Genomic DNA, 21,087 nt, shown 5'->3' with positions numbered 1-21,087 from the left:
TTTTTTTTTTGTCTTACACTTCAGAAACTTGTAAAAATGAACCTGTTTCTTTAGACTGGTGATCGTTGCTGTGTGTTTATGAGGAGCAATACACAGGAAGATATAATGCTGGTTGACTACTGTTGCTTCTTGAGGTTGTTGGGGAGACCTCGAGCGTCAGGCGTTGGGGAGTACAGAGGAAAACCCGCTGACGTGTGAAGCTGTGACGACAAACAGGGAGACTGTTGTCGTGGGTCAGCCTGGGAAGAGGGGAGGAGATCCTTGGGTGTCAGCGGTGCTCAGAGGCTGACGGTTTGTGCGCGTCCTCTTGCAAGAGTGTCTGAGGGGGGGGGGGGCTTGTCCTTGTGGCTGACGACTGATTTGTTGTCCTTAGTCTCATTGTGTTGTCAGGCCAAAAGTGTACAGTATGATCGTCAGTCTCATCCTTGAGGTGTCAGCCGACGTCCACCTCTCCTCTGATATTCTAATTGTGTCAGCGACTTTCGCATCTGTGACTGACAACAATTGCTCTTTCTGTCTGTCCTGATACTGTCAGCTGGGAGAAAAAAAAGAGAGTGCCAATTCTTAGTGTCAGCAACGTTCTGGACTCTTTCTGCGATACTGTCAGCTGGGAGAGTCAGAAAGAGAGAGAGTTAGAGAGAGATCTTTAGTGTCAGCGACGTTCATGCCTTTGTGGCGGATGGATCCCCTCTCTCTCTTCCTGGCTGCACCGATATTGTGTTTGTCTTGGCGTAAGATGATCCTGAAGGTGCTGGGAGACGTGTGGTCGGCAACGTAACCTCCTTCTACTCCTCGACTAAGGGATCAAAAACACCTCCAAACTCGTCCTCCAACCCTCACCCTCCAACGTCGTCCTCGAAGAATAAATCCAAAGATAAAATTAAGACGTCAATAAATGATCGACAGAAGAAGATAAAAGAGAGAGATAGATAAAGAGAGAGATAGAGAGAAAAGAAGAGAGACAAGTAGATGAGGTGTAAGACGGAGGCGAGAGAGAGAGACCCACCAGAGCAAGAACAGACACGGTTTTGTTCTAGTTGAGCAACCCGAGGAAATGCTAGACTTACTTCTCTCTCTCTCTCTCTCTCTCTCTCTCTCTCTCTCTCTCTCCTCCTCCTCCTCGTGTTATTCTTTCCCTTCCTTGTCGTATTCTCCTTCCTCTTCCCCCTCCTCCTTCCTTCTGATTGTCCTCTCCTTCCTCCTCTTCCTCTTCACCCTTCTCTTATTCTCATTTTCCTCCTCCTCCTCCTCCTCCTCCTCCTCACCCTCCTCTTTTTGTCTCCAAGGTAAATCCCAACTCTTCCTCTTCTCTTCCTCCTCTTCTCCTCCCTCAACCAACGACCACCTCTCTATAAGAGTCCAAACAAACACACCATTGAAGAGTGACCCAATCACACAGACTGAGCCTTGTGGGTGCCAACTGGACGAAGGGGTTCAATTATATCCCCAACCTAACCTAAACTTAACCTAAACCTAACCTAACCTAACCTAAACCTAACCTAAACCTAAACCTAACCTAAACCTAAACTTAACCTAACCTAAACCTAACCTAACCTAACCTAAACCTAACCTAAACCTAACCTAACCTAACCTAAACCTAACCTAAACCTAACCTAACCTAACCTAACCTAAACCTAACCAATGCCTGGGAGAGTGGGAGTGGTGGAGGGATTGCTGGGGAGAGAAGGGGGTGGAGAGAGGGGGAGGGGAGGGAGGGGGGTGTGGTGGGGGAGAGAAAGAGAGGAACACATATTTATCAATTCAGTGAGAGACAAACTTAATAAAGAGAGAGGAAGAGAGAGAAAAAAAAGGAAGAGAAATAAGATAGAGAGAAAGATAGATAGATAAAGAAAGTAGCAGACCGAATTACAGAGCATTCCAGAACGTGTTGTGGTGTGTGTGTGTGTATGTGTGTGTGTGTGTGTGTCGTCCTCCTGCCACAAGGTATCTTTTGATAGTGGGGTCATTGCGTCACAAGTCCCCCTGCCTGGTCCCCACCCAAGTGCCAATGTAGTTTAATGGCTTCCAATGACAAATAGTGTGGCCATGTTGTTGAAGATGTGGGAATGACTCGAGCATAAGACATTATATTAACACGATTGGGATTTTTTTTAATGAGGTTTTTTTTTATTGTAATTAGATATTGGATTTTCATACGAGGCAAAAATTAAGGTATAGGTTAGGTTAGGGTAGGTTGGGTTGTGGTTAGGTTAGGTTAGGTATAGAATCTTTTGGAAGGGATATTTTATATTGTATTTTTTGCTCAATTTGGTTATTTAGTGAACGTACCTAACCTAACCTACCCTAACCTACCCTACTCTACCCTACTCTACCCTAACCTACCCTACTCTACCTAACCTACCTAACCTAACCTGCCTAACCTACCCTAACCTAACCTACCCTACCCTAACCTACCCTACCCTACCCTAACCTACCCTAACCTACCCTACCCTATACTACCCTACCCTAACCTAACCTACGCTGTTCTGGGGGTGACCTTCCTTGCCTCTCTCTCTCTCTGAAGGACATTAAGTCAAGTGTTTGTGTCGTAGTTGTTGTCGATTTGTGTAGGAGTTTTAGCTGTCTGTTGTGGGGCTGTATATATTGATCATTATTATTATCATTATTATTATCATTATTATTATTATTATTATTATTGTTACTGTAGTTTTCTTCTTCGTTGAACTTCTCTTTCATTCTCTTCTTCCTTCTATACCTCCTTCTCTCCTCCTCCTTCTCTCCTCCTCCTCTCCTCCTCCTCCTCTCTTAACCACAATCTTCTACCCAACACCCCCATCGCCTCTCCCCCACCTAACCCACCTCTCTCTCCCCACCACTCCTCTCCCCTCTCCCCAGCCTATCCTCCCCACCTAAAATCATCAAGAAGCTCCCGTTTTTCCTGCTTCACTCGGTGGCTGGCCTGAGTGGTGATTCGAGACAATTTCCTCTCTCGGATATTGTCACGGCGACTCACTCACTATAGTAAGAATTTCCCCTCACTCCTTAGCTCGTCCTTCCGCAACCCCCACCCCCCCTGCCCCCTGCCCCCCCTCCCCCCTGTCCCCTCCCCCACTAAAAAAAATATTAACACCTTCCGGGACGGCTTTGGTGGCGCTGAGGGAGGGGGTTATTGTGGGAGGGGAGATGATGTGAGGGTAGTGATGGGGTGAAGGGAGATGTGCTCTTCCTCTCTCTCTCTCTCTCACTCCCCCCCATTTGTCCTTTCTGCTCCTCTATTCCTTTCTCTATGTATATCTCTATGTATGTATGTGTGTATGTATGTATGTATCTATGTATGTGTGTATTATGTACCGTGTGTGGTTAATGGCGCGCATCACGAACATACATGGCGCGGGGAATGGCGTGTGCGTGTGTGTGTACCTACCATGGCTGGGGTGTGGGCGTGTATGTAGGTCATGGGCGTCGGTGTAGAGTGCAAACGTGGGTTTAGGATGAGGTTGCAGGTGTGGGCGTGTGGGCGTGAGTCTCCCCTCGCCTGGTAGACCACAGAGGGTATCCATGACTCCCCCAAGTGAGGGGAAACCGAAGCCTCAACCGGAACTGAGGGGAGAAAGTTTTTTGTTAACCCCTTCAAGGAGAGACTTTATTAAGGCCAGGATTTTAAGTTCATTTTAGGGACTTCGTGGCTTTTTTAAGGATTTTGTGGCAATTTTAGGGATTTTGTTGTAATTTTTAGGGAGTTTGGGATTTTTTTAGGAATTTTAGGGAATATAGGTTAAGTTTAGGGATTTTGATATTTTTAAAGGATTTTAATGTGGTGTTACGAACTTTAGGACACACACACACACACACACACACACACACACAGTTTTATGAATGGGAGCATCTTAGCTACCCATTGTTTACAAACACACTTTAAATGCCACGCTAATCGCCCCCGTCACTTGATAAGTTAATTGCCATAATAAATCCTGGTGTGATGGTGTCAGTATATGGTTGAAATGGTGGTAATGGTGGCAATGGTGGCACTAATGGGGGGGGTGGGTGGGGTGTCATGGGATAGGGGAGTGGGGAGAGGAGGGTGGGGAGAGGAGCTTCTGTATCGTCTCTTAACCGCAAAGCATTTGTTGTCGACCGCAGAAGTAGGGAGAGGGGAGGGTGAGAGTGGGAGGGGAAGGAATGGGTAGAAAAAGAGAGGGAGTGGGTGGTAGAAAGGGAAGGGAGATAAGGAGAGGGGAGGGAATGAAGTATGTGGACAGAGAGGAGAGAAAGAGAGGTGGAGAAGGATGATTGCAAGGAGACGAGAGGTGGCAGAGGGAGGAAGAGGAAGGAAACAGGAGGGAGAGGAAGAGTAGGAAGGCAGAGGAGGAGGAGGAGGGATAGGTAAATAAAAGTATGAAGGAGGAATTGGGGGAGAGGAAGAGAGGTAATTACTAAGAAGAAGATGAGAGGGAAGAGAAAGGAGAATGAAAGAAGATAAAGTGAGAGAGGGAGGGGGAGAGAGAGAGAGGTGAGATATTTTGTCACCCCGGAGCTATGAAATGGGGAGGATATTCATAGTCAAACATCTCAAAACAAAACAAAAAAAACAGTAAAATGAGCAATAAATCGTATCTTCCTGAGCTATCAAATAGACTGAAATGTATAAATAACTCACTAAAACAAGTCGTGAAATTGGCAATATTGAATAACTTCTGAATTTAAATTGGTTTGAAGAAATAGTGAGAGATAGAGATTTATTACCCTTAACTAATGTCGACAATTTCACTGAGTTATATAATGAGGGAATAAATTAAACTACCTTAATGTGTGATAGTAATTGGTATAGATGACGTCAGTAAATTGTGAAGAGATATAGTAATGTAATTGTTACTCTTAAATAGGTTATGGATGACGTAGGTAGGTGGGTAATTAAGTGAACCAGGTGGGTAATTAAGTGAACCAGGTGGGTAATTAAGTGAACTAGGTAAGAAAGTGTTTTTTTTTTTGCCCCGTAATGGTTCGATTTAAATAATAATTTGGTTGAGATAATTACACATAATTACCTTTTAATGTACAGTATAAACAAGTAATGTATATATGTTTGAAGGAATATATGTATATACGAGTATATTTATGTCTTATTTACACACACACACACACACACACACACACACACACACACACACCAGACAAGGGATAAAACACATTAGTATTTCCTCACCAATCGCAGCTATTTTCTTGTGAGACAACTGTGTTAGTCCTCACGCCTTGAGAGAGAGAGAGAGAGAGAGAGAGAGAGAGAGAGAGAGAGAGTATAGCTCACTTCCTATTTCACTTCACTTTCCTCCATATCATCTCCACTCCCATCCTGTCCCAGCTCTCCTCACTCTCACCTCCCATACATCCCTCACTCCTGACCTCCCTGCTCACCTCTCTCACTCCTTCCTCACCCTCCCCGCCCATTTTGACTCTCTCGACCACAAACAATGCCACCGCAAAAACAATTACACGGGGTTGAATTCAACCATTGTCGCGATTTGCATCCAACCTTCCGCCTGTCAGCCCCTTCCTGCAACGGGGATTTTTGGATCGCTTTGCAACAGAGTCCATTATGTTGCAAAAGGAAAACAGTAGGGGGATTTAAGGCTAAATCGTGGGATTATCCGGCAAGAGGGATTTAGTTCCATGCTGGTGTTGTCAAATGGGGAGCAGAAGGGAGATGGGGGAGTGAAGGAGATGAGTGGAAGTGGGGAGATGGGGGGGTGAAGGGGAGATGGGGGGTGAGGGGAGATGGGGGAAGGGGGGTGAGAGCTAGAGAGGAGGGGGAGGGGTGAGAGTTGTGAGACGAGGGGGAGGGGTGAGAGTTAGGAGACGAGGGGAGGGGGTGAGAGTTAGAGAGGAGGGGAGGGGGTGAGAGTTAGAGAGGTGAGGGGAAGGGGGTGAGAGTTAGACGAGGGAGGGGTGAGAGTTAGAGGCGAGGGGAAGGGGGGTGAGTTAGGGGGGAGGGGGGTGAGAGTTAGAGACGAGGGGGAGGGGGGTGAGAGTTAGAGAGGAGGGGGAAGGGGGGAGAGATGTTACAAAGCTATTTGATCTTCTCGTTGTAATTTTTCTTCATGTAATTCAATTTTCTTCATTTCCGTCATTTTCTCTCCTTTCACTTGTTTGTCTTTCTCCAAATATTCTTCTACCATCTCATTATCTTCATCTATTCTTCCTTTCATCATTCTCTCTTCTTTCTTCTCCTTCTATTATCTTCTCTTCTCCTCCTTTCTCCAATCCCCAATCATCTCCCTCCATTCCTATTCCTCATTCTCTCTACTCACTAATTCATTTAACTCTCCACCCTATGTTTATCACCTCTTATCTCTCTCTCTCTCTCTCTCTCTCTCTCTCTCTCTCTCTCTCTCCCTCTCTCCCTCTCTCCCTCTCCCTCCCCCTCATCATCAACGGGATATAAAGCGATCAGACGTCTGTGTTAAACGTCTGTCTGTCAGTTCGACCTAAATAAACCACACGATTACCATAAGGACAATAACTACCATGAAGGGGGAGGGTTAGGTGAGGGTGGGGAGAAGGGGAGAGAATGGTAGGGAGAGGGGGGGTTAGGTGAGGGTGGGGAGAAGGGGAGAGAATGGTAGGGAGAGGGGGAGGAAGAGGGAGGGTTAGGTGAGGGTGGGGAGAGGGGGAGGAAGAGGGGGGCTAGGTGAGGGTGGGGAGAGGGGGAGGAAGAGGAGGAGAAGAGGTATGATGGTCCGGGCAAGAGGGGCTTATGATGCCTGGTTGTCGTTTAATGGCCCTGATGGCTGGAGGAATTGTTGTTTTTTAATGGTTTAGAGGAGCTTTTAATGGTTTAAGGGGCCATGTAATGGTTTAGGAGGGGTTTAAATGGTTCAGAAAGGATTTGCATATGATTGTTAAGAATGGTTTGTAGTGGTTTACAAGGGTTAATATTGGTTAAATAAAGATTTAATAATGGTTTAAGGGGTTTAATAATGGTTTATATATTCATCAATAGTTTTTAGTCACTTTTTATCTTAATATAAACCAAACATTATTAACTTTTGCTACAGACGGTGTGAGAGAGAGCAGGTAAATCGTCCTTTTAATCTTACCTGTATGAGATCAATTAAATGTTGAGGTAAAGAGAGAGAGATACAAGGTAACTTAATTTTTTAATATTGGTGTTTTGGAAGAGTTTGGACGCGGGGAATTAATGGCGTCCATAAATTGAGGTAATTTCGACTGTGTTGCCCGGGAGCGTTAAGGCGAGAGTCCCTTGGCGTCAACACGGGCGAGTGGCGGCTATTGTCTACCTGGTTGTGTCACCTGTGCTGCTGACGTCACAGAGCGCCGCCCACATAATGCGCTCTGATTGGCTGATAGCGAGTGCTCATCGGCGCTCATTGGTCACCGGGGAATCATTAAAGCGCTCACAGGTGTTCCTTTGTTTTAGACACGCCACCTGTGATGTACGATAATTATGAAACGCTGAATTAATGTATTTTGAGTGTGTGTGTGTGTGGAGAGAGTATTTTATTTCTCTTATTTAAGGTTCATTTTGTATTGCTTATTTTCGATGATTATACATACATACATACATACATACATACATACACACATACATACATACATACACACACACATACATACATACATACATACATGCCAGGCTCACTGCATCATTATTACATCTTATTTTCACTATTTGTTTTCATCGTTCATACATATACATATATATACATTTTCTATATGTTTTTTTTTCTCAACACAAAGAGAAAATCTGTCTGTATTTATATGTATATTTGCGAAAACATATCAACATGTTCCAATAACAGCCGACAAAGTCTTTAAAAAACACATAAATAAAAAATATATGAACAAAATAATATCAATCGTACGGTATTTTGGACTTTATGGCGTTATGTTATAGGGATTATTATTATTATTGTTATTATTATTGTTATTATTATTGTTATTATTATTGTTATTATTGTTATTTTTATTATTATTATTATCGTCATTTATCCCCTATTCTGTCACCTTCTCTCCTCTTCGTCATATTCTCCCTTCCTCCCGCCTTCTACACTTCCCTCCTCTCACCTACACTCCCCTTCACCTCCCCTACACTCCCCTCACCTACACTCCACCTCCCCTACACTCCCCCTCACCTCCCCTACACTCCCCTCACCCCCCTACACCCTCCACCCTCCCCTACACTCCCTCACCTCCACCCCCTCCCACCTCCCCACACTCCCTCACCTCCCCACACCCCTCACCTCCCCTACACCCCCTCTTCACCTCCCCTACACTCCCCCTCACCTCCCCTACACTCCCCCTCACCTCTCCATCACTCTCGCTGTGTATTGCTCTTCCTCCACAAATGGTGTACAACAGAGGCCTCGGTGTGGCTGTGGGGTGGGGACACAGCCTTCTGTTTATAAGAGAAAGGTAAATGTTTTGACGCCCGCTTTTATTGAACGACGTGACAACGGGTTGGAAACTATAAGGGAAGGGGGATGCGAGTGTCTTCCTCCCCTCCCAGTGCCACCTGACAGGCTTTTGTTATTCTTCTGGACTGAGGGTTCATGTGTTTATAGTTTCTATAGGTACAGAGGGGACTGGGTTTCGAATGTCTTCACCTGACAGGCTTTTGTTTTTCTTCTGGACTGGGGGGTTCACCGTGTTTATTGTTTGTATAGATACCGAGGTGGACAGGAGATCCGAAAGTCTTCACCTGACAGGCTTTTGTTTTTCTTGAAGATATTTGGTTTAGGAGTTTATACTGTGTGTAATACCGAGTGAACGAGAAGAGGATCTGATTGTATCCTGTACTTAATAATATTTCCTTCTTGAAATATATAAAAATAAAAAAGAACGCGGGCAACTTAGAGAGAGAGAGAGAGAGAGAGAGAGAGAGAGCAGGAAGGGAACCGAGCGGGACGTGTTCAAACGTGTTGGGACAGCTGAGGGCCGCGTTCAAAACATCGCCTGAGAGATGATCGAGCTGCTTCGTGGTGGGAGACGCCGTGTAGGTAGGGAAAATAAGTGAGGCAAGACCAGGGTTATTACTTGACCCCTGAGATGACGTGTTAACTTGTATATGGGGGGGAGGGGAGGGGGTTAGTAGGGGAAATTGGTGGGGGTGGGGTGCATATGGTGAGGAGAGAGAGAGAGAGAGAGAGAGGAAATACCTAAACATCATCATTGAGTCATTAGTTTATGTAATCACCGCTAGAGTCTGTTAACACATCGGACTATAATGCTGGTGTTTGTTTGTAAGTCTGTCAGTATCCTGCAAGCTGCTGAGGGCGGGTGTCTGTCCGTCTCATACTCTCACAGTTATTCGGTTAATTCCTATTACTCTCTCTCTCTCTCCTCTCTCTCTATCTTTCTATTTCTCGTTCTGTTTCTTTAAGTTTCTGTAAATATCTGGGTGCTCTCTCTCTCTCTCTCTCTCTCTCCGTTTTGTTATTTCCTTCATCTGTATCTTTTCCTCCCTCCCACCCTCCTTCCTTATCTTCATCCTCCCTCCCTCTTCCCCTACTCTCCCTCCCTACCCCCCCCCTGTGACCACCCAGCCTTCTCAACCATAAATACAGGTAGACATTCACTAAGCATCTTACAGGTAGACTTGTTTAGCTTAGGTCGAGCCTCTGAGACGGAGGAGAGAGAGAGAGAGAGAGAGAGAGAGAGAGAGAGAGAGAGGAATAGGAGGGGTAGGGAAGGAGGTGACATGGGTAGGAAGAGTGTATAGGTAGGTGTAGTGGAGAGGGTGTGGGAGGGGGGGAGGGAGTACTCTAGGTAGAGGAGGGGGAGAGGGGGAGATGACATGTATATATGAGGAAGTGGAGTATAATAAACCACGACACGTATACAAAATGCTCTCTCTCTCTCTCCCTTCCAGCCATCCAAACATCAACCTCAATTCTAGCCCTTCTCAACCACCTCTACCCCTCACTCTCCACCTCCCTACTCTCCTCCTCCCCTCTCTTCCTCCACACCCCTCCACCCCATCCACACCCTCCATTACCCTCCACCCTCCACATTCCCCTCACCTCTCCACCCTCCTGGGCACCCCATGAACAAAACAGACCCACCACGAAGCGCCACAAAGCACGTGGCCCCTGGCATAACGACCTGTGACGGGAGGGGTCGGATGGCGCGCGCTGATTGGCTGTCTGGCTTGGGCCCTCTCACCACCTCGGTGGGGGTAGGAGGCTTGTGTTGATGGATCAATAACTCGGGTCAGGTCAGGTTACACACAGGGTTAGTTAAAGCTTTGCCTCCAGGTTATATAAACTTGATTTTTTTTAATATCAGGCTGTGTTGTGTAAATAATTAGGAATTACGGTACAGATACAAGTATAATTACAGGTGTGTGTGTGTGTGTGTGTGTGTGTTAAGGTGTTAAGGTGTTAGATGGCCGCCACACATGAGCTAGGAACACTTGTGTGTGAGGGGGGGGGGGTGTACAGGTGTGGGGTGATGTGATTGTCCATTAATACCTGTCTTTCACACACACACCTGAGCACAAAATGGTGAACCATTTTATAAAACTGTAGAGAGAGAGAGAGAGCACTCACATGTCAATTATTTTATACATGCATACATACATACATGCATACATACATAGTACATACATACATACATACATAGTACATACATACATATATACATACATACATACAAACATACACCCTAAACCACACGAAGACGCACAAACGATCCTACAATTTACACATCGCAATGAACTACACATCAGATTTACAGATGGACACACACACACACACACACACACACACGTACACACAAACGTACATGATATTAACTACTCCTGAAGTTCATTAATAACGTGAAGGCGTCATTAACTGGGTCCTGAAACTTCCTGAAGGTAATAAATAATAAGTTATGTGTATGTATGTATGTATGTATGTATGTATGTATCTTTTCCCAAGATTTCCCCTTTACCTCACCCCTCACCTGTACTTCCCCTCACCTTGTTCCCACGCTTTGTTTCCCATTATACATTCCATTCTTTCCCCTCTCTACACACCTGTCTCCTTTACACTTGCCCTACCTCTCCCCCTCTCTCTCTCTCCTCCCCCCTTCTCCCTCCCAACTCCCTCCCCTCACATTCCTGTCACGCCTCCCCCCATTCTTCCCCTCACCTAGCTGTCATCTGGCCTCTGTTTCCCCTCCTTTATTGTGGTGTCGTCTCGCATTCTTCTCTGTTATTTTGATGGTTAGGTTTTCCCCTCTTGTTCCTCGTCGTGTGAACGTGTTGAGGCGGTGGTATTTGTCTTTTTAAATGGTGTGTATGTGTGTGTGTGTGTGTGTGTGTGTGTGTCTCTATTGTTCTGACATTTTCTTGATGACATAAAAGTTATATTTACTCTAATAGTAATAATAATTTTTAACTTTTTATTATTATTATTATTATTATTATTATTATTATTATTATTATTATTATTATATTAACCCTAAAAAGCCGTCATCTCTTCTTTACCTCTTCCATCCACCTTTCCCATCGAGATAGACAGACGGACAAACGGAAGAATCCCCACAAAGCAGGAGGGACAGAGGTAGGGGGGAGGGAGGGAGCTCCTTAGAATACCTGTGTGAGCAGTCCCGAGGAGAGACCTCAAGAATACCCAGAGCTTCACAATGGGAAACTGGAGAAGCTTGGGAAATACGGAGGAGATTTAAATATTAACTTGTCCAGATGTTGGGTATGGGAGAGTAGGATGGGAGGGTGGTGGAAGAGGAGGAGTATGGGGAGGTGTGTTTGTGGGAGAGGAGGAGGACGAGGAGGGGTATGGGGAGGTGTGTTTGTGGGAGAGGAGGAGGATGGGGAGGGGTATGGGAGGGTGGGATTGTGGGAGAGGAGGAGGATGAGGAGGGTATGGGAGGGTGGGATTGTGGGAGAGGAGGAAGAGGAGGGGTAGGGAGGGTGGGATTGTGGGAGAGGAGGAAGAGGAGGTATGGGAGGGTGGGATTGTGGGAGAGGAGGAGGAAGAGGAGGGGTATGTATAGAAAAGGGAAAGGGATTGTTTGTGAGAGAAGAAGAGATGATAGAATAGAGGGAGGTGGGAGGGGAGAGGAGAGGATAAGAAGATTGGGAGAAAGACAGTTCAGGGATAAAGGATGGAAGGAAGGGGAGAGAGAGAGAGAGAGACGGAGGGAAAGAAGAGGAGCAGAGTGTATTGTCAATGAGGTGAGGAAGATGAGAAGAAAAGATTAGTAAAGATGGTGAATGGAAGAGATGGTAAAGATAATGGAACAATAGGGAAGAGAAAATAAAATATGGTAGTATAGGAAGAACGAACATTATAATAGGTTGAGAAAATGTGATAATAATGTAGAATAAAGAGAGAGAGAGAGAGAGAGAATTAAACATATCTTTATCACTATACAACTCGTTCATAATATTAATGTCGACTGAGGCATTTCCGTGTGGGTCTTATATATAGCGAAGTATAATACCACGCCCACACGCCCTCACGCCCACATGCCCTCACGCCCACACTCCCTTCAGCTACACATACTCACACCTGCGCCTGTACACCTCTTCCTCTTCCTCTTCCTTCACCCTCCTCCTACTCCTCTTCCTCCTCTTCTCTCTATACTTCCACACCCACCACCTCCTCTTCATTCTTCTCTTCCTCTTCCTATTTCTCCTCTTTATCACGCCACTCTTCTGTTCACCCATACCCTCCCACGCCTCTTCCTCCTCCTCTCCCTCCCTATGCCCATCTACATACCCCCCTTCCCTCACCCACCCTCACCTCCCCTCACCCACCCTCACCCACCCTCTCTCCCTTATCCACATTTCCTGCTATATCCTGCCTTTCTTGAGTCACCAGGAAGGGAGAAACAGAGAGTCTGGCTGTTAGGGAAATGAGGCCTCACCAGCACTGTTTTTCTTAGGGGTTTTTTCCCTTGCTGATTTGCATATTTTCCCACGCTCCCTCCTCAGCCCCGGACAAAAGAGATTCTTCCTCCAAATGTTGTGTTTTTTTTTTTATTCGTTTTCGTTAGATTTGTGTAATTTTATGATTGTGGTTTGTTTGATTTTGTGTATATCTGTTTTTTTCTTTCTTTTTGTTTTGTTTTTCAGGGGTTTTGTGGGTTTTTTGTTGTTAATTTTTTGCTTTTTTGTTTTTAAATTTTTTTGTAATTTTGTTTCTTGGTTTTCTGTTTTTTTCTTGTTTTTTCCTGTTTTTGTGTGTTTTTTTCTGGTGTTTTTCTGGTACTTGAGTCAGTAATACAAACAGACATTTTCGATATATTATTCGTGAATGTAAAAACGTATTGGAATATTAATTAACGAATAAATATAAAAATAAAAATATATACCATAATATTCCCTAAACAGATCGATTAGAAAGTATATATATTTTTAAAGCTAATTTTTACAGTTAATGATTTTTATAATATATGTATATAAATATTTATACAGTATTTATAAATATATAACCAATATGTGAAATTTACTAACTTACTATAATATATTTCGGATATATTTTTTTTTACTATATAACGATACTGGTGTAAAATATTTCTTTTGAGAATAAATGAAAAAAATGAAGAAATTATTGAAAAATATTAGTTCAGTATTCATTCACGTTATTAGAATAAATTTGCATATTTAGAACACTGTTAAAAGGACATACGAGAGAGAATAAAAAAAAGATATAGAAAATAAAGAAGGAAATGAAACAAAAAATTTGAGTAAATAAAGAGAATGAAAAAAAGTTATTTGAATGAAAGCAGAAAATGAAAGAATGAAGGAATTTTGCCACTGTTGCTTTTAAATGATAAGATAATTCCGATAAACTCACACGCGCGTATGTATGAATGTATGTATGTATGTATGTATATGTATATTTGTACAGGTATGTATGTATGTATGTAATATATATATGTATGGATGTATGTATGTATGTATGTATGTATGTATGTATGTATATGTATGAGTACACACAACATTCTCTAGACGTGTCACCATTAATCCACCTAACCAATGTATACACAGCCTGTCGACATACACACTCGGTCTAAGTATTAGTATTCGGCCTTCAGAGTCATTCTACATCAACGACACTTAACCTAGGCTACTACCGACGCATACACATACCCGACCGACGAATGCACATACCCGACCGACGCATGCACATACCCGACCAACGCATACCTAACCCGACCAACGCATATACACCTTACCGATTCATACATATACCCGACCAACGCATCCCCAACCCGACCAAAACGCATAACACACCCGACTGACGCATGCGTACTGGGCCTGTCGTTGATTCCCACGTCTGCGGGACCCGACGGAGATGACAGAACTTAAAGAAAAAACCTTCCCTACATCCCGACAGGAAATCCATCTGTCACTAAATGTGCATAAAGAGACGGTAACTCTAGACAGCTGAGAACTCCTGTCTAACCCTCTGTTGGAGGTCGCTGGGGGAGGGAAAAGGGTGGAGGTGGTGTTGGAGGAGGTGGAGGGAAGATGGAGGAGGTGGAGAGGTTGTTGGTGGCGGTGGGAGGGGGGGATGGGGTGTTGGTGGGGGTGGTGTTGCAGGAGGAGGAGGGGCACACACACACACACACACACGCTAGAATAAAGCACAGAAGGTAGAGAAGAACCTCACTAGAACGAACGAAAACTGGCAACTTTCAATATCAGAGAGAGAGAGAGAGAGAGAGAGAGAGAGAGAGAGAGAGAGAGAGAGCCAATCTAGCCAAGAGCATGCCCATTTGTACCACAATAACACACGCTAATAATGTGTCCTTCCTTCTGCCTCTCTCCTTTTTTCAGGGCGGGAATAATGCTGATATAAACCCGGGGAGGAGAACAGACCGCTCTCCATCATCCATTCCTCACTAGGCCAATAAAACACGGCTTCTGATCGCATAAAGATAGGTTCGGCTCCCACAAAACACCGGGTCGGATCCCCCACAAAACACTGGAAATCACACATTCAAAGTCCATTAGTTTAAGTAATGTGGACGAGTTGCGCGATGTCCGATGACTTTGTACTTCAACTCGCTCTATTTTTCTACTCGTCTGGTCTCTATGGCGTTCTCTAGGCCCTTACTGGTCTCTAGAAACCCTACGAGACCAATACGGGAAAAAAAAAACAGTATATTTCCTTACATTTGAAAACCCCGCCTCGTATAGCCCAGGATATAAGGTATAAACAAGAGAGCATCGGATAGAAACAAAAGAGCATCGGGATCCTGAGCCACAACATGGCCACGGCGGAGAGCTTGAATAAAACATGACTTCCACTTCTCTCGGCGGCCAAGGTCCCTACCACCGCTTTTGTCCCAATCGGAGTTAGTGTTATTTTATATACTGGGTCCGCCATAAATTGTCAAACTGCCAATAGGACATATTGACCGTGGAATCGCGTGGTTCTGTTGGCGGGGTCGTATTGTATAGTTGTTCTTTACTGCCCTCAAGAACTCCCTCTCCTTCGCTCGCGTTTTCTTTCGTTTATATTTTTTTTGTGTCGTTTATACTTTTTGTGTCGTTTATACTTTTTGTTTACTTATTATTGTTTTCAGGTAAAATAATAATAGATATGTGGTTGTTGTTGTTTACCTGCGTTTTCATTGTTATATTTTATTTGTTTATTTATTTGTTGCCTGTTTCTATATTGTGTATTTATTATTATTATTTGAAAGAAAACTATTTATATTCTTTGTTTTTTTGGGGGGGGGGATTTTTTTTTTCATGAGGTAAAGACAATTTTGAGGATTTCTATTAGTTTCGTTTTGTTGTTTATTATACAGAATTTTTATTGGAAGTCTTATCCATCCATCTATCCATCCATTCATCCATCTATCCATCTATCCATCCATATCCATCCATCTATCCATCCATTCATCCATCTATCCATCTATCCATCCATTCATCCATCTATCCATCCACCTCTATTTATTTATTTCTGTCGTTCTCTATCCCTCTTTCCTATTCCCTCCTTCCTTCCCTCTTTCCCTCCCTCTTCTGTTCTTCTTCCCATCTCCCCTTCCCCTCTCCTTCCCATATTAACCTCATTCTCTCTCTCCCTCTATTCTGAGTCACAAGAAAAGACAGAATAAAGCCATCTTTATTATCTCACAATCTGCTTTCTCTTTGTCCTCCTCTTCTCCTGCGCCTCTATTCTAAAGGAAAGAGAAGGAGGAGGAGAGGGAGGGGAGAGGAGGAAGGTGCGCCATTATCCTGTCTCTAGGGAAGTAAGAAGGAGGAAGGGGGAGGGTGAAGGAGGAAGGGGGGAGGGTGAAGGAGGAAGGGGGAGGGTGAAGGAGGCAAAAGAGGTATGGTAAGAGTAGGAGAAGGAAGAGGAAGGAAGATAGGAGGAAAGAGATGAGAAAGAGGATGTTGATAAGATACGAAGAGAGAGAGAGAGAGAGAGAGAACGCACGCCATTATGTTGTGTGCTGCACCACTAAGTATCCATTTTCTCTCTGGGGAAATAAAGGAAGAGGTAGGAGCAGCAGGTGGAGGTAGGAATGTAGGTAGAGGAGGAGATTGATAAAGAAGGAGGAGGAGGAATAGACGATGATAAACAGACTAAAATTAATGAGAATGGACACTTACAACAACAACGATAAGATAATAAACCTAAAGCAACAGAGAAGAGAAAGAGAGAGAGAGAGAAAGAGAGAGAGAGAGAGAGAGACAACAATAACAACACTAAAAGGCTCTCAAACAGCCTAAGAATGGTCACTATTTACTAAGGTCAATATGGTCCACCGGAACTATTCAGAGGCCCTCAATGGTCTACGAGGCCCTTAAATATCCGTCCGTCCATCCGTCTGTCTGTCTGTTTCCGTCTATCCGTCCGTCTCTCCGTTCCCGTCTACGTCCGTCGGCTAAAATTATTACGTGATTTTTACTGGTGGAAGAGTCCGTATAGCTTCCTTCCTTCCTTCCTTCCTTCCTTCCTTCCTTCCTACCTATATAATGCGGAAAAAGAGACAGAATGCTTGATAACGAGAAGGGATTAAAAAAGAGAGGAAGAAAAGGAAGGAGAAGGAGGAGGAGGAGGAAGAGGAGGTGAGTAAGAAGAATGATGGAGTGAAAGAAAGAAATGATGAGAGGAAGATATGAAGGAAGAGAGGTGGGACAGTGTTCGATATCAAGGAGGAGAGGAAGGGCAGAATGAAGGAGAGAAGGAGGAGGAGAAAAGAGAAGAGGAGAAGAAGTTTGGGAAGAAAACGAAAGAATTATTGAGGGAAATAGTTAAAGAAAATACGTTGTGTGAAGTCATTCTCTCTCTCTCTCTCTCTCTCTCTCAGCAGGAAGATGTTAGGAGAGACACTTTATTTACACCTTGGAAGTCTCTCTCAAAGGGCTGCTGGCTCCTGCTGGGGGGGTCGTGAGCTCCTCTGTGTCTCTGGCTGGTGGTGACGTTCGCTAGTTCTTTAACATCACTCGACTTTGTGGCTCATGTGAACTGTCTCTCTCTATCTCTCTCTCTTTCCCTTTCTCTTCTCTTCTTCCTCTTTTCCTCTTTATTCTTGTATCTTCGTAACTTCTCCTTTCCTTCTTTCTTCCTCCGCCCCCTAACCTCCCCCCCTTTACTTTTCCTCCTCTTACTACCTCCCATTCTATTCCAAACTCCATTCCACAACATTCTCCTCCCTCCTCCTCCCTCCTCTCCTCCTCCTCCTCCTTCCTTTCCTTCCCTCCTCCTCCCCCTTCCTCCCGAACATCTGTCCCACTCGGTCACATTAAGGGGAATAAAACAGGAATAAGACGACTCCTTTAGGGCCAAATTATGACCTACGATTGTTTCCGGGGGCGGCGAGTGACCATCCGACCCACTACCCTTTGTGTGGGGGGTTTGATGGGGAGTGGGGAGGATGATGGGGGAGTGGGGAGGATGATGGGGAGTGGGGAGGATGATGGGGAGTGGGGAGGATGATGGGGAGTGGAGAAGGAGTGTAGATGAGGAGTGGGGAGGGGTTGATGTGGGGTAGGGGAGAGGGGGGGGGAAGCTGATATGGTGGGGGTAGGATAGTGGAGGTAGAGAGAATGAGAGAGAGAGAGAGAGAGAGAATAACCTCCAAATTGATCATCTCTCTCTCTCCCTCTCTCTCTTCCCCTCCTTCTCCCTCTCCCTCCGTCTCCCTCTCGTCAATGCAGGGAGAGATGTGGTGTGTTAAAACTCAGCAGTGAACTCCTTTTCTGAAGACCAATTTACTCTCTATGAATTTAGTGTCGGGGATTCGGAGGAGGAAGTTGCTTTCTGTCTCTTTGTATCCTGCGGCTGGCTGTCGGGAGGGCTGTCGGGAGGGCTGTCGGGTAGGGGGTGTCGGGGAGGCTGTCGGGATGGTAGTTAGGATGGCACTCGGGGTGTCTAGCGGGATTGCTGTTTCGAGGTGGCTGTCGGGGTGGCTGTCGGGATAGGTAGAGCGAGAAAGACTTAAAAAAGAAAGGAATCGTCACAGCTATCGTATCCAGCTAGTGTTCATCTATTTCTTCCAGTTATCGTCTATTGTCTATCTATCATCCCTCGGCTATCATCTCCCTCAGCTATCGTTCTCCCAAGCTATCGTCTCCTTCAGCTATCGTCCGTCTCCCCCCAACGATAGGAGATCGTCTCAAGGTCTTCTGTATTAAGGTATTCTCTCAGTGTCGCTTCACAAAGACACTCTTCCCTCCTTCCTCCTTCCCTCTCCTCCTTCCTCTTCCCTCCTTCTTTCTTTCCTGTCTCCCTCTCCCTTCCTCATTCCCTCTCCTTCCTCACCCTCTTCCTTCCTCCTCCTCTCTCCTCCTCCCTCCCTCCCTCTTCCTCCTCATTCCTCCTCCCTCCCTCTTCCTCCTCCTTCCTCCTCCTCCTCTTGGTACCCGCTGAGGAAGAAGACTCAGAGACCGGTAAGCGCCCAAGAGTAAGAGGGAGTGAAAGGTGAAAGTCGTCCACCTCGTAGAAAGTTGAATAGAAAGGTAACTCACTGCAGAGACGAGAAGTTGGCCCGGGATATTGGGGTGGGGGAGGAGGGGGTGGAGAGGGGGTCAGGGAGGAGAGGAGGAGGGGGTGATGGGGGGTCAGAGAGGCAGGGGAAGGGGTGGTGAGGGGTCAGGAAGGAGGGGGAGGAGGAGGTCAGGGCGAAGAAAGTTAGCAGGAGCAATTTAAGAATCTAAAGCAATGAGGAGGAGAGGAATTCTTGCAGTGTCTTCTGGGATGGTCGGAGTTCATTCTTTGAGAGTAAAAATTCCCTCTTAGACTTCAGTTGTTAATTGCGTTACTGAAGTGTCTTTGGTGTGTGTGTGTGTGTGTGTGTGTGTGTGTGTGTGTGTCTGTGTGTGTTGGGTGTACATCTTTGGTTGGTGTTGGTAGGTGGTTTTGGTTGGGTGGAGGGGTGGTGTGGTTGATGGTGGTAGCGATGGTGGTAGTGATGGTGGTATAGGTAGTTGGTGGGGTTTGTGACGATGGTAGTTGAGAATATTAATATACAGAATAATAATAATATAAACAATAACAACAACAGCAACAACAACAACAACAACAACAACAACAACAACTCCCACGTCCCTCACAGCAAACAACAACTCCCACGTCCTCACAACAACAACAACAACAACATCTCTCCCCCACCCCCTCACCCCCCATACCTTGATGCTCAGAACACTGGCAAGAAAGACGGGGGAAAAATAACGTTGCATCAGCTGATCAAAGGCTGCAACACACACACACACACACACACAGACCTGCAAGAGAGAGGTAGATAGAGAGGAAGAGATAGAGAGATAAATAAATAGATTAGGAAAAGTAAAGGGGAAACAGAAGAAGTAAAATAAACAAATAAACGAGAGAATAAATAATAGCAAAAATAAAAAATCCCAAAGATAAAAAAGCAAACAAATAAAAATAAAATAAAATAAAATGAGAAATCGAAGAGAAAAAAAAGGAACCAACGAACGAAAAACAAAAGCGGAAAGAAGAACGAATAAAAAACTAAAAAAAAGAAGAAACTAATAAAGAAAACGGGGACAAAAGACTGAGTGAGAGGGGAGACTAAGGAAAAATGTTTACCCTGGTCGACCCGCTGACAATATGTACATTTTATACCGTAGTGGATGACGCGTAGCCAACATTGCTGTCTGTCCTCCTAATGCGTCGTAAATGGAGCGGGGAATAATAGCAGTTTATACTCCTGTGTCTGTCTGTCAGAGAGGGGAGATGGGGAGAAGAGGGGGAGAAGAGAGAAAAGTTACGGGGAGGAGAGGTTGTGTAGATCAGTGACTGGGGGGGAGTTAAGTGACTGGGGAGATTTTTATTGAGAGGGGGTCATACCATGGAGGAGCTAAGGGGGGACGGGGAGATTAAGGGGGAGAGAAGGGGGGTGTTAAGGTGAAGTGGTAATGGGGAGAGGAGGAGATGTGTGTGTGTGTGTGATTGTTAACACACACACACACACACACCCAGAAGGAATGTTTATGTGTGACGTCATTCCCTTTGTTTTCCTCATGAGGCGAGTGTAGAATACCTTGACCGTCACTCACTCAATACCTTGACCGTCACTCACTCAGTACCTCACGTAATCACTAGAGCCACTCCCGTCACTCAAAATGAACCCCACTCACTCACTCACACACTCAATAAACAACCTCACTCACTAACAAGAGCCTCTATCATCCCTTAAATAAAACCTCAACGCACTCAAATTGAACCTCGACGCACTCAAATTGAACCCCGACGCACTCAACCCGAACGACAAGTATACTTATTAAATAGTTTGTCATCTTAATAATGTGTCTAGTTAATAGTGATTGTTTATGTACCATGAATTAATGACCCCCCCAACCCCCCCCAACCACCCCCCAACCACCCCCAACCACTAGCCTCCCCTCTACAGCGACTCAGTGGGGCCCTCCCCTCCCATCCCTCTACCATGATATAAAAACAATCCTTCCCTAGCAACTCCTGCCTCTCTACCATGATTAAGATTCTCCCCTCTCTACCATGATTTAGGGAGGCCCAAACCCCCCCTACCTACCATGATTTAAGGACCCCCCCCGCCACCATGAAGGAGCCTTAGTGTTTAATGTATATAACGCGTATAATGGACTCATATAGGAGAATTTATATCCTAGTGACTATTAGTGTTGAGTTATAGGTC

General features: G+C 45.0%; 1 protein-coding gene across 5 annotated transcripts in view; it reads left to right on the top strand.

The window, feature by feature from the left end:
- The window catches only part of LOC121878356 (transcription factor Sox-5-like), a 141,125-nt gene that overhangs the window by 18,701 nt on the left and 101,337 nt on the right, over window positions 1–21,087 (top strand). The window lies entirely within an intron of this gene.

This window comes from Homarus americanus, unplaced genomic scaffold, assembly GCF_018991925.1.
Source record: "Homarus americanus isolate GMGI-L3 unplaced genomic scaffold, GMGI_Hamer_2.0 scaffold41027, whole genome shotgun sequence".
In the NCBI taxonomy this organism is placed as follows: domain Eukaryota; kingdom Metazoa; phylum Arthropoda; class Malacostraca; order Decapoda; family Nephropidae; genus Homarus; species Homarus americanus.
The sequence above is the reverse complement of the archived record's forward strand: the minus strand, read 5'-3'. Positions and strand labels throughout refer to the sequence as shown.